The sequence below is a fragment of the Cricetulus griseus genome, chromosome 8, assembly GCF_003668045.3.
Source record: "Cricetulus griseus strain 17A/GY chromosome 8, alternate assembly CriGri-PICRH-1.0, whole genome shotgun sequence".
Lineage (NCBI taxonomy): Eukaryota > Metazoa > Chordata > Mammalia > Rodentia > Cricetidae > Cricetulus > Cricetulus griseus.
Genome location: NC_048601.1, coordinates 59818123 through 59833019, shown reverse-complemented (window position 1 = coordinate 59833019; position 14897 = coordinate 59818123). Strand labels below are relative to the sequence as shown.

Here is a 14897-nt window from a genome sequence, read left to right as displayed (position 1 = left end):
TACTGTATAAAAAATGTTCTTCTTGATTGTGTGCTAGGTCAATTTGATTTATGCTTTCCTTTAACTCCAGTATTTCTCTGGTTATTTTTCTCCCAAAAGACCTGGTACTGGTGAAAGTAGGTCATTAAACTCATCTACTGTACTTATATTAAAGTTAATCTATGTTTTTAGATCAATCATATCACTAGTATGGAATTGAGTGTAACTGTGATTTGTACATGTGTTAAGAATTTCATACTTTGTATTGTGATTATATGATGGACTGAATCATTTGAAAACATGAACTAAAATTAACCTTCATTTCTTTTTTTATTTATTTTTTAAATATGTAAATTACAAACAAGATTGATTTACATGACGATCCCAGTTCCCTTCTACCTCCCTTCCTCCTCTACCACCCCATCAACTAAAATCCTACCTGTCATATGTCCTTTCTTCTAATCTACACCTGACTCAAAATCTCTGCTTCCTCATGACCTCCTTCCTTTTCTTCCCTTCTCACTCTCATAGCTTCCTCCCCCTCTTCCCATGTTCTCAATTTGCTCAGGGGATGGTGACCCTTTCCCCTTCTCCAGGGGACAAAGTTAGTCTCTTTTGAGTACATACCATGTTTGTCTTTTTGTGATTGGGTTACCTCGCTCAGAATGGTTTCTTCGAGTTACATCCATTTTCCTGCCAATTTCAAGATTCCATTGTTTTTTTTTTCCGCTGAGTAGTACTCCATTGTGTAAATGTACCATACATTTTCTCTATCGATTCTTTGGTTGAGGGGCATCTAGGCTGCTTCCAGTTTCTGCGATTACAAATAGTGCTGCTATGAACATGGTTGAACAGATGTCCTTGTTGTATGAATGTGCTTATTTTGGGTATATGCCTAGGAGTGGAATTGCTGGATCTTGTGCTAGACTCATTCCCATTTTCTTGATGAGTCACCATACTGATTTCCAAAGTGGCTATACAAGATGGCACTCCCACCACCAGTGGAAGAGTATTCCTTTTTCTCCAGCATCCTCTCCAGAATAAACTGTCATTGGTGTTTGTGAGTTTAGCCATTCTGACAGGAGTAAGATGGTATCTCAGAGATGTTTTGATTTGCATTTCCCTGATGGCTAAGGATGTCGAACATTTTCTTAAGTGTCTATTAGTCTTTTTAGACTCCTCTATTGTGAATTCTCTATTTAGTTCTGCATTCTACTTTTTAATTGGATTACTTTGTGTTTTGGAGACTATCTTCTTGAGTTCTTTTTAAATTTTCGAGATCAGCCCTCTGTCATATGTGGGATTGGTGAATATCTTTTCCCTCTGTGGGCTACTGTTTTCTCTTGTTGACTGTGTCCTTTGCCTTACAGAAGGTTCTCAGTTTCAGGGTGTCCAATTTATTAATTGTTGGTCTCACTGTCTGTTGTACTGGAGTTATATTTAGGAAGCATTCTCTTGTACCAATTTGTTCATGGGTACCTCCCACTTTCTCTTCCAAGAGTTTCGGTATGTCTGGATTTTTGTTGAGGTCTTTGTTCCATTTGGACTTAACGTTTTGTGCATGGTGATTGATATGGATCTATCTATAATATTCTACATGTCTGTATCCAGTTATGCCACCACCATTTTTTGAAAATGAAAAGCATGTGATCTATTAGATCAAAAGTGCACCAATGAAGAAAAAATCTAGAGAATCATTGGGAAAACTGTTTCATTTCACAGCTTGGGTTATTCATGGAAGCCATCACTAGACAAATATGTCCATTAAAACATCATTATTTATAATGAGAAACACAGGACAAATTTTAGAAGCACACTGAGTTTACTTTTATATAATAGAATGTGATTCCACTAGAACGCATGTATCTAGTTTATGTAGGAAGTGGTCCCCTCATATGTGTTGTGTGTAGTAAAGATGACACAGTATTGTTTTCATTTAAAAAATATCAACTCAAAGTGATATTGGAGCTTAAATTAAAACTAACAATCTAGAGCAAATGAAAGTGTGAAGAGGCTGATTTCCTCAGGGAAATCAGACACTGTGACTCCTCTCCATTCTGAATGTGCAGCAACCACAGGGATGATCATTCTCACTCAAAACACATTAACACACATACAGAACATAAATATTCCCACATTCCAAATCTTGTTTGAGAAATCAGTGAGGTAGTATACCCAACTGAGAAAATTAATGGAACAGAGCCTTAAAACTTCTATTTCTGCATGTGGGGTACCTAGATGAAGCCACCTCATCGTAATAAAAAGGAAGAGACTGAACAAATTTTAAACTCATCAACCTTGTTATGTTGTATGCTAGACCCATAGGAAAAAGGAGGTCACAGATCAAAGTCTATTCCCCAAGATACAGACTGCTACAGAGAATCATAAGGCAATAAGACATAATAAGACATAATTCTCCCTGGGAATCAGAGAAGAAAGAAAATTCTGATGTGTTTTGATGGGTTGCAGGAGGCTACATGTGGACAAGTCTGAGAGTGAACAGGAGCTCAGACACTAATACAAATTTCTAGCTGTGTTCCTGGGGCTTAGAGTGTGTGCTATCTTGGCAAGTAAGGGAGAGGGAAAGCTCACTTTTTCATAGCATGCCTCTCCAGAATACAACACTGAATTTAACTTCTGTGTGTCAGTGACTTGACCTTCCCTGCCATCTTTGTCTTATGATCAACCTTTCTCTCCTCATGACTTCAGGTCTCTCTGAAGTCGCCATTTCTCTCAATATATTGTGGAAAAATAGTTTTTTGGAAGCTTTCCTGGACTGAGTGAGAATGTGTGCTGGGATCTAAGATGCCTTTGGTGAACATTGATATTAAAAAGGAAGTGAGCCTAAATAAATGTGTAAAAAGTTGTAATCAGAAGGAATAAAACATGATGGTCTATTGGTAAGGGGACAATAGTTACTACTCATATATATTTCAGTATTACTAAGAGATTTTAATTTATATAATATAAAGATATGGTAAATGATTGAGGTAGAAGAATTGCCAAGGTACATGTATATGTACACATACTTGTGAGTTAATCTAGTTTAAGATTAGTGTCTGGAAATGTCTGTGAGAAATTATCTTCATTAGGTGAATTGATGTTGGAAAATTCATTCACCTGTTTGCAAGACTATGGCCTGAATGTGGTTCTTAACCCGCACAAAATGGAGAAAAGTAGCTGAGCTTTAGCATCTTTCACTCTGCATCTTAGTTGTGGTTGTGATGTGAGCACAACTGCTTCAAGCTCCTTCACTTTGTCTTCCACATTTTAATAGGTTTATGCTTGAAGTGTGTTCCCAAACAATATATGTTCCCAAGTAAGGACAAAGATTCTTCAACTTGCTTTTGTAGGTGTTCTATCACAGCAACAAAGAGAGACAAGGACACAAGCCTGTGTGCCTGGAAGTTATGTCTTTACTGATGTGGATTTTCCAGAAATGGAATAAGGCTCTCCAGTCATAACAGAGAGGAAAACTGGATTCTGCATCATAAAGGTCCCCCACCCCCAGTCTCTGAACTAAGAAGAGAGAAAAGCAAGATTAACTACAAACTCCTGGTTTCAAATGAAGTAATTTTCATGTGTAACCAATTTGCTTCACATCTCAGGTTGAATGAAGAACAATCTTTACAGGGCACAAAGAATCTTTAGAAGCCATTTAAACATCCTTCTCTTTCCACTGCCTTCCTCTTCCTGAGTTATAGCCTGTGGAGGACCAAAATATTTCTGCTATGGAATATTTTGAGATCCAGCCTTGGGTTTCACTAAACATGGAGCAACAGAAAGCTCCAACCCACTATTCTATTGTTAATGCCAGTAAGGCTACTATTGTTTACCATGGCCTCAGGGTAATATGCCTCCTAATTTGCATCTCTATGTGCCTAAGCATCTGAATAGGCCCTCACCTGGGTAAGAAGAGCAGAGGTGTGTGAGTAACTTGTAAGGACAGATAGTTAGGAGTTAGGGGCAAGTGGCCAGAGCAGAGAGAAGAAAGAGAGAAATGCTTCCCTCTTGGTATTGGCAGGATGGTTAAGAAACAGCAGAAAAGATGGCTAATAAAGAAGTGACTCTAGCTCTACAACATGGAACTGAGAGCTCTCTGAAGATGACAAGATGCCTGTGTTTGGTCTTTATCGCTGCTGGGTTGCTAAGACCTACTAGGTCCACACACCCCTATTCAGGCAGAACCTCATGGATTAAGGCTGAGACATGCTGGATCATGACAATAGCCTTGAGCAGTGCAGAGGTCTTCATATTTTAGGAATTTCCCTCATTTTCCATCATTTCTTTTTACTAAGAAAGCATTTGTGGGCTGGGGAGATGCCCAATTGTTTAAGAGAATTTACTGACTATTCTTCCAGAGGATTTATGTTCAATTCCCAGTACCCACATGGTGGCTCATGATTTATGAGTACAGTTTCAGGGGATCTTACTATCTCTCTGTCTTGTATTGTACAGACATGTAGGCATCCCAGACACCCTAGACATAAAAAATTAAAAAAGAAGATGCTGGCATCATCTCTATTATTTTTCTACCACTATGCTATCCAAGTATGATGAAGCTGACAGGTTACTAATGGATTTATTTTAGAACAGGTTACAAGAGCCCACAGCTGTGACAGTCTTCTACTCCAACTTCATCTCATATAGACTGAGAGAATCTGCAAGGCCCTCCTGAGAGAAGCAGCATGCATGACTCTGGGCTCCTTGAGCAGGTAAATTTTCTTCATGGCTGTCATTCTGTGTAAGAACCTCTTATATGTATCTGAATGCAATACTAAATTCCCACATTCTCAGATACCTTGTTGCTATTTTAACAAAGGATAATATGCTAGTGCTTTAGTTAATGAAAATGTTCCTATGTCTACCATTTCTTGTTGTGGATATTGGGTAGTCATAAATACTCACCCAGATAATAAAAGATTCTATGTGATGGATCAGAAAATCTCAGTTCAGCCTTGCACTGTCTCAAGTTAGTATGAACGTAAGACTAACATTTCTTTTGTCTCCAACTACAGTGGTGTCCATAGAAGAGGGTGCTGTGTTCCAAGGCCATCAACTTCAGACTCCCTGACTCCAAAGCTGTGAGCAAAGCAATCCGTATTGTTTTCAGCCAGCATGTTTATAGTCCTTCTTTAGTCACAGCCTGCAGAATCTAATGCACCCAGACATACTGTGGAAACCTGATAAGTAACTAAAGACTATAGGGCATTTTATATTATAAAATCATATGGAATTTTTATCTTTTCAGTACCAATACTCTCTCCTTACACACTGTGAGAAGCACATGATTAATGACTGGAGCCTTTGGAATTTTAAGACCCCATCTCCATGTGTTCAATCTGAATGAGCATCAGTAAATGACTTGAAAGCATGTTCTGAGCTCACTGCAGCTGTCACAAAGTAATGAACAAAATTTAGCAAAGATAGAGAGCACATGACAGCTTGTTAGACACTGACTGGGGCAGTTACTCATCTGTCATGTTCTCTTTTTTGTTTTTTTAGAGACAGGGTTTCTCTGTGGCTTTGGAGGATGTCCTGGAACTAGCTCTGTAGACCAGACTAGTCTCAAAATCACAAAGATCTGCCTGCCTCTGCCTCCTAAGTGCTGGGATTAAAGGCGTGCACCACCACAGCCTGCTATCTGTCATGTTCTTGATGGTGACATTGAGAAATTCAACCTACATACCATCTCGTTCTTATGATGGTATACTAGCAGTTTACAGAGGAGATTTGAGTATGCTTATCTAAGTAATTCAACATTTTATACCTGAAAAGTTGATGTATAAAATTATATATTTAATAAAAACTGAAAGGGAAGTGCTTATTGCTTAAATGCATATGTAATTTTTAATAATATTCTAGGCTTATTGATAACTTGTTAACATGTTAACATATTAATCACTTCAGATATCAAATGCCATGAGAGATTGTCTCCATGTATAGATTAGACTGTCCTAGAACTTGCTATGTACCTCAAGCTTGCCTCAAACTCACTGTGCTCCTGCTTCTGTCTCTCCAGTTTTGGGATTACAGATGTGAATCTTGACTCACTGCCATAACATATATATATATATATATATATATATTTCTGTTTCTTATACTTTATACATAATAGTGAGTTTATAATTTACTTCTTTTTTCGTGTTTTGATATTGATATTTAATTATTTTCCTTCTCCAAGTTCCCTCTCCCTCTCTCTTCCCCTACGCCTGCACCTCCTATCCCAACCCCTTTGTACTCCCCAGCGAGAGTGAGGCCTTCCATGGGGGATCTTTAATATCTGTGTCATCATTTGGAGCAGGGCCTAGGCCCTACCCCAAGTGTCTATGCTGAGAGAGTATCTCTCCATGTGCAGAGATGCTCCCAAAGTCCATTTGTATAAGAGGGATAAATACTGATCCACTACCAGAGGCCCCCCACAGATTGTCCACACCTCCAAACTGACCTCCTCGTTCAGGGGTTCTGGAACAGAACTATCCTGGTTTCCCAGATATCAGTCTGGGGTCCATGAGCCACCCCTTGTTCAGGTCAGGTTTTTCTGTGGGATTCTCCTGCCTGGTCTTGACCCCTTTGCTCATCACTCCTCCCTCTCTGCAACTGGATTCCAGAGTTCAGCTCAGTGTTTGGCTGTGGGTGTCTGCCTCTCTTTCCATCAGCTAATGGATGAAGGCTCTAGGATAGCATATAAGGTGTTATCTTAGGCTTTCTGTGATGGTATATTTGCCTTTTTATTGACACCTGCCTCTCTCACAATACTGCCCAGGCATCTACTTTTGTGTTTGCTGACTGATTTGCATGGGTCCCTCCAACCCAGACCAGCTGCTTGGAGTTTATAAACCAGGTCTTGATAGTGAGAACTAAATATCATCAGACAGGCAGAGGAGCAAGATGGAGCCACACAACGAGGTCCTCGTGACCCTGCTGCTCTGGGTGTCTGGTGAGAAAAGTATTTTCAGAGTCTCTTCTTTGTGTACAAGAAATTTATAATGTGTGCCATGGTTTAATATTTTCTATGTCATAGTACTTCAACAATATGGCACTACAAGGACATTAAATGACTAATTGGTTATGTATTAAATTCTGTGTTTTAATTATACATGATATTGGTTTTCCTGATTGCAGGTGCCTGTGCAGATATCTTGATGACACAGTCTCCATTCTCCTTGGCTGTGTCAGCAGGAGACAAGGTCACTATCCGCTGCAAGTCCAGTCAGAGTCTTTTATTTGGTAGCAGTAACTATTTGGCTTGGTACCAGCAGAAAGCAGGACAGGCTCCTAAATTGCTGATCTACTATGCATCCACTCGGCACACTGGGGTCCCTGATCGCTTCATAGGCAGTGGGTCTGGGTCAGATTTCACTCTCACCATTAGAGTGTCCAGGCTGAAGACATGGGAGACTATCACTGTCAGCAGTTTTATGATACTCCTCCCACAGTGCTTTAGCCTTCAACAAAAACTTCCTCTGAGTGTCTCACCAGCTGCTTGTACTACACACAGCCTTGGACCTTCATACTTCCCTCTTCTGCCTGAGAGCCTGAACACTCATGAAAACATATGTTGAGCCTAGCAAAAATAATGGGTTCCATATCTCTTATGTCTTTTGGTATGAAATACCTTTATATAAAAGTGCAAAGCAGAACTCACTATTATCCTTCTATTTCTTATGTAATAAATTACCTCCAACTTTGCTGCTTGAATATGAGGGGTTTATGCTTTTATATTTCTGGGGTGCTTTATTACTTACTGGTGACCGTTTTCTCTGTTTTTTCTTTTCCTTTCCATTATTATTTTAGCTTTTATTACATTTTAGATAATTACTTCCATCTTTGTGTAAGTGTGAGCATATTTCTATGTGTACATGTGATGTGTCATGTTTGTGGAAGTCAGAGTACACTTTAACTTGTTTGTCATGGCTCATAGAAGTGGCTCTGTTCCATCTTGACATAAGATCAGAGAGTTTGAGCCTATTATTGTTCCTTTAAGTTTGAGCCATGGAATGTGTGAGCTAAGGTATTGCTATTGTGTGTTTTGCCATGACAACAGGATATTTGGCCTAAGAAGTCTCACCTTAAAAACAGGATATTTAGTATAGAATGTGGTTACTTGGCGTTTTGAGTATGGAGAAGCTAAATACTCTTGTCTGTTCCTTGTATCTTGGTAATGAAGTCTTTTACCCCACCCCCTTTTGATTGAGGTATATAAAATCTGAGTACTAAATATAGGGCTTATCCTAGTATTCATTGGGTGCCCTCCTGATTCTATCTCTTGCTTATTTCTTTCCTCAATCCACACAACTCCTTCCAAGTAGGAACCAAACTAGCTAGCAAGACTGGACAAATGGTACCTCAATGTGTGACCCACATAGATGCCCACACAATTTGGCATTACTACAGCTGGTACCACAGATGGTGGGGCTGGGACACAGACACTGAAGGGATGGACACTGCTATATGAGAAAAGATGAAACATGAATGCTCAGATAAATGTGAATTGTGGTAAGAAAACTCCAGAATAAAAATTGTGTTTAATTTTAGATATGGGAACAAAAAGTAGTCAACTGATTGTACATTTACTTTGGTATATTTTGAGTCCATAGGAGCTCTTGTAGAGCTGTAGCAAGTACAAAAATTTTTAGAATTTGGTGATTTTATAAATCTTCCTTACCCACACTGGAGCGATCTCTGGGCTGTACCAGAAATTGGGGAAGTGAAGTTTTGGCCTCCCCCTGGCCCTCTCAGTAAGTCTGACCTGCTGATGCCCAAGCCTGCCCCTGTGCCTGCCATACCTCTTTGGGTGTCACCTTCTCTGCCACCCTGGCTGAGTCTGGCCCATGATACCACCATGCCACGGAGCCAGAAGCAGAGGAGACAGGAAAACTTGGTGGGTTCCTCCTCCTGTGGGTGGCACTTGGAGCCAGTTAGTGGGGAGTTTCAGGAGGCAGTATGGCCCTTGAGCACAGGGAGTCTGTGTGGATGGCTCAAGATCCTTTAGCAGAGGAGAGGAGGCAGGGTGCCCAACAGTTAATACAGGAACAGCTGGATAATGGTCATATCGTGCCTTCTAGTTCCCCCTGGAATTTTCATATTTTCATGGTTGGGTAAAGGTCTGGAGAATGGAAATTGATGCAAAATTTGAGAGGAGTTAATGAGCCCTTGTAGACTCAGGTAGCTGCCATTCCACTCAGCCTTGCCCAGCCAAGTATCTGTGAAAATGCTAATGGATTATACAAGCTTACAAATTTTGAATGATTTTCAAAACTTATTGGGAGATATTCAGTGCCTATGACGGTATTAAAAATTGTCTACTGGGGATCTTGAGCCCCTTAATGAAATTCTTAAGGGCAGTTGTGACCCTAGTTCCCCTAAACAGTTCACAAATGTTGCTAAACAAGTGCTAATTCAAATGGAGCATACAATTAATGTGCCCATGGAGCTTTGAAAACACAACTTCAAAAAAAATAACGGGGAACTATACCCTCAGTCTGTGTTTTAAAGGACCCAATGCTGTTTTAATATGAGTCGAGAGTATATTTGTGTTTTTTTCACAGGAAAGAAATGTAGCTTGTTATAGTGCATAGAACAGATGAATGCCAGACCCAATGCATTAGTGTGGAGGCCTTCAGCTGAACCTATATTTCTGATCTTCTGATGTCATCATTCTACATACCTAGAAGGAAAGGAGTTTAAGATGACAGCTAATTATTCCCACCTTCTTGACAAACCTACTGCACCAACTTCTTCAACCTCTGTGAGTTTTGACTATTCTGGATCCAGCCAAGGTCTGAATGCTTGGCGTTTTAGCCATCCTGTGTCTTGGAACATGGAACTCATTTTTGTCAGTTGAAACTCTTTTCTAGTGTTGAAATAGAACAGGTGCCTCAGAGACTTCCCCTCTGGAAAAGAAACCCACTGGAACAATCAAACGTTATGATAGAGTCGATGATAAAACCTCTCTTCATTACAGTATCACTGGAATTCAGAAATAGGTGCTAAACTGATTGAGAAACCAAATTGGAGGTACTGAAGGGACAGCACACATTGATAGGGAGAAATGGAACAAAACTTTCCTGCCAGTAGTCGGTATTGAAGCATGATATCAGCTCAAACTTATCTTCAGAAGCTAGAAGCAGCAATGCAATTGGACTGTGGGAGAGGAAAAATACTCATATTTTACCCACCACAAGAACATTTTGTTGTCCTTTGATTGAATGGAAATTATGAGAATTGTAATCTTGCCAATGGTGTGTCCAGTGTTAATAATCTTACTAGAATTATGGTATTGACCTGTTAATGTTTACAACTTTGCTATACTATGTGAGTGAGTGTTAATGGATGGGAAAATGTCAGAACTCATTCTAAGAGAAATTTGGCATGATGCAAATGAGACTTCGAATTCAAGGTGATTAAAAAATCAGATTTGGATTTTATGCATCTAAAACTACTGGATGCATCCTGGACTAGTTTAAAAAGGCCATTCCATATTGGTCATCCTTTATTCCTTTCAGAGGAGATATTGTAGACATAGGAGCATGAGAATTCCTTGGCATTATACCCTTGCCTATGCTTATCAAGTTTTGTGAACTTTTGATGGAAAGTTGACTTAAAGGTGCATGGCATCAAGCTATACAGTCTCCCCTAACATTTTAAAACAGAGTCTGGTAGTCAAAGATGGTTAAGAACTTTTTGCCTCCAGTCAGCCCCAAACAGGGCATGCATAAAATAATGTGTGCACCAATGACAGGTAAGGCTGGAAGGTAGAAGAAAACAACCTAAAGACAGACACAGTCATCTGTCCTGTGGCAGAAGCACAGGCATTAACAATTAAATTAAAAAGGGGCAGTTGTTGGGGCCCTTAGAAGTGCATCTTTTCCATCTTGACATAAGGTCAGAGAGTTTGAGCCTATTATTGCTCCTGGAAGGTTTAACTATGGAATGTTTCATCTAAGGCCTTGCTGTTGTGTGTTTTGCCTTGACACGGGGGTGTTTGCCTAAGAAATAACTAATGAATGTCTTCTTATAAATAACCAACAGGATATTTGGTTTAGGCTGTGATAACTTGTGTTTTGGGTATTGAGTGCATAATTACACTAATTTGTTCTTTGTATCATGCTAAGTAAGCTTTTGCCTCCACCGTTTTGATTGTTTTCGTTGTTACTTGGATTCTGAGGATCAAGGTGGCAAGTGTCTTTGTCATTTGTTCCATCTTGCTGCTCTTTAAAATCTTTTTTTTTTTTTGTTTTTCGAGACAGGGTTTCTCTGTGCAGCATTGAGCCTGTCCTGACACTCACTCTGGAGACCAGGCTGGCCTCGAACTCACAGAGATCTGCCTGCCTCTGCCTCCTAAGTGCTGGTATTAAGGTGTGTGCAACCAACGCCTGGTGCTCCTTGAAATCTTTAATGATGTAAATTCATTTTACAAAATTTTCTTAAAAGCCATGTTTTTACAATATATCATATATTTTGACCATATGCACTAACCTTCACCATTTCCCTTTCCCTTTCATGATATTTTTCTTCTCTAGTCTGTCTTCTACTGTTACCTCTCTGTTTCTGTTGTATATATACACCCACATCCACCCACACAACACATAAATATACATAAACACATATGCACACACACACACACGAACATATACAAATACACACATATCTACATATACATGATGGGGGATATCTTGTATGCTGTGAATATATGATCCTTGTATTGGTTGATGAATACAGCTGATTTGGCCAATGGACAGACAGAATTTAGCCAGGTGGGAAATACAAACAGGGATAGGTGATGTCAAAGAGATGCCATGTAGTTGGAAAGGAAGCAAGAAGCCTAGACATCACAGGTAAGCCAAGATCACATAAGATATACAGATTAATATAAATGGTTTAATAACTAAGAGATAGTTAGCCAATAAGAAGCCCGAGTCATCAGCCAAACAGTTTATAATTAAAATATGCATCTGTGTGTTTATTTGGGACTACATGGCTGCAGGACCAGGTAGAATAGTAACTTGTCTACATGTGGAACTCAAAAATTGGGCAAGAATTTCCATGTAAAACCTGACAAAAATTTGAAAATTGTTTTTAAATACAGAAGAACAGAGTCAAGCATGACTTCTAGCTAGCAGCATTTTCTCATGTGGGCTTTGATTGCTAGAGGTAAGCAGAGGCATGGCTCTTTTAAGAGAGGCTTCCTGACTCAGTGTTAGAGGCAAAAACCACAAAGCTCTTTTAAGAGGCCCTGGTACAAAACACTTAAATGGTGTTTAGGAGCAGCCAGTGGCATGCTTTTTGGTGGTGACATAGACTTAGAAACTCTGGATACTTATGGCAATAAACATGACTCCCCCCAGTACCTCCATCATGAAGCTAAACTCTCAGGAAGCCAAGGAATGGGGTAGAGACAGCTGCTACTTTAATACTAACACTGCAGTTTAGCAGATCAAAGACTACTATGGTAAAAAAGACAGAGATATACAGTAAAGACTGATTGAGATGAAGAAAAACCTATAAATGTTTTATAGTGTTTTAAAAAATATACATAGGCTTGGGAGAGAAAAGATAAAGCATACGTCCTTATAAAAGAAATACAGTTGCTGGGTGTGGTGGCACATGCCTTTAATCCTAGCACTCGGGAGGCAGAGGCAAGTGGACCTCTGTGAGTTCAAGGTTATCCTGGTCTACAGAGTGAGTTCCAGGACAGCCAAAGATACACAGAGAAACCCTGTATCAAAAAACCCAAAATAAAAAATAAAAGTAAAAGAAATAGAGTAATAAAAAGGGTTATGTAAAGATGAAAAATACAGAGTCTGGACTGTGTATATTATTGTGCTGTCTTTGAATTGCTTGACTGCTGAGGAAGGAGCAACAGCTGCTAAAAGGCATTTGATTATAAATGTTACTGAATTAATCCAACCTATATATTTTGAAAATGCCTTGACTTCAAAATTTAAATCTAAGGACATGTTACTTTGGCAGAGTTTCTGCTTTTGTTTCCACAGCTGAAAAGCTGTGGATTTCTTCTAGATGAATATGGTTTGATCAAACAAGACTCCCCGAAGCAGTAGCCAGGTGATCCAACATCCAGAACAGCTGAGATCATGCAGCCTCACAGACCACTAGAGCCTGGATTTGGCCAATGTTCTGGGTTTTCTCAGGATCTCCCTCGGATTGACAGCACCCTTAAACAGCAGGAAGCAGTTTGAAGAAAACTACGACAAAATTCCCAAATATTGTTTATAAATGTTTGCTTTCATTTAAATGGGTTTGGTTAGAAATGGTTAATGGTCACAAGCCATATCTTCCTAAATATTAAAAGGGAATATAATATAGATATGAATACTTTGGTATGGATTTAGTTTTATTGTTACAAATCCAAAGTCAATTTTGTTATGTGTATACTTTTTACTATTGTTTAGCCATTGTGTTTATTCTGATCATTAAAAATGTAATATATAATTAAAAACAGATTATAGTCATCTATAATAGTCAAAACTTAAGTTAGTTAAGTTTTTTAGATATACAGAGATAAATTTCACATGAAGAGGTATTCTTCAAAACCTTTGAAAGACCTACAGAATATGACATTTGAAATGGTTTATTAGGGTTTTTCATGGCAATGAGACACATTTCCTGGTAGCATCAATTACATCAGAGAGGAAGATGGGCATCAAAGAAACTCATTTATGGAGTTTGCTTTCAACATGGCAGTGGTAGCCATTTGGACAAGAAACTGCTCTTGACTGGATTGCTAGATAGCACACTGTACAAACTGGACTACCAGGTTACAAAGAAAAGTGACGGCTGAACTTGACAAAGGACAGAATGTTCCTTCAAGGTTCCTGCTTCATCAAAAAGTCTGATAGACATTCTGGGCCTATAGGCTGAAGAAGGATGCCCAGCATTACAGAGGAACTTTGGGTAACTGTCCAGGCAGCGAGATGTCTCTGTCGATTCTAGAATTTATATATTATCCTTCTGGGGTCTTTGACAGAATTTGAAGACAGATTAATATGGTTATGGTTTTTCTTATTTATGAGGAAAGATGCATTACATATTAAACTTTAGACTCACAAAGATAGGACAGATGATAGAATATTTTCTTTAAATTTTTCCAAATGTTGGTGGACTAAATATTGTTAACTATAATTCTTGCTTGATAACTGTTTTGTTACATATAATTTTACTATTTTAAAATTAAAATCTTCCTTTTTATTTAGACAGAAAAGATGAGATGATGGGGAATGTCCCTTATGCTCTGAATATATATTTCTCTTATTGGTTGATGAATGAGACCATTTTGGGCAATGGACAGGCAGGATTTATCCATGCAAGAAATCCAAACAGGGATAGAGTATGGTAGTAGTTGAATCACAGAGATGCCACGTAGCTGCAGAGGAAGCAAGATACCTATACATCACTGGGAAGTCAAGATTACCTGGAAATACACAAATTAATAGAAATGGGTTAATAATCAACACAGAGTTAGCCAAAAAGAAGCCTGAGTCATCAACCAAACAGTTTGTAATTAATATAAGCCTCTGTGTGCTTATTTGGGATGAAACAGCTACAAGACTGGGTGGAACAGAAAATTCTGTCTACATACATACATATGCATACACATGTGTTCATGTAGTAATACACACATACTTGCATATACAGATATGAATTCTACATACTTAGCATATGAAAGGAGGGAAAAACATATTATGTGTTGCCTTTGTTTCTAGGGCCATATCTCCCTCTGAAATATCCATATCTGATTTCCACTTGTAGAGACTGAGAAACCCCTTCCCTCTAATGATAGATTGCTGTTGACCATGCCAGAGGGGCAGTGGGTGGCAATTGAAGTTCCAGGTGTCAGCCCACTGGAAGGAAACTTTCAGATTTAGGCAAGGCCACAGGACTGCAGACCTTGGGAT

At 39.0% G+C, this 14897-nt stretch overlaps 1 pseudogene; it reads left to right on the top strand.

The window, feature by feature from the left end:
* Positions 1–6870: 6870 nt before the first annotated feature.
* On the top strand, positions 6871–7426 carry LOC113838493 (annotated as a pseudogene).
* The last annotated feature ends 7471 nt before the right edge of the window (positions 7427–14897 follow it).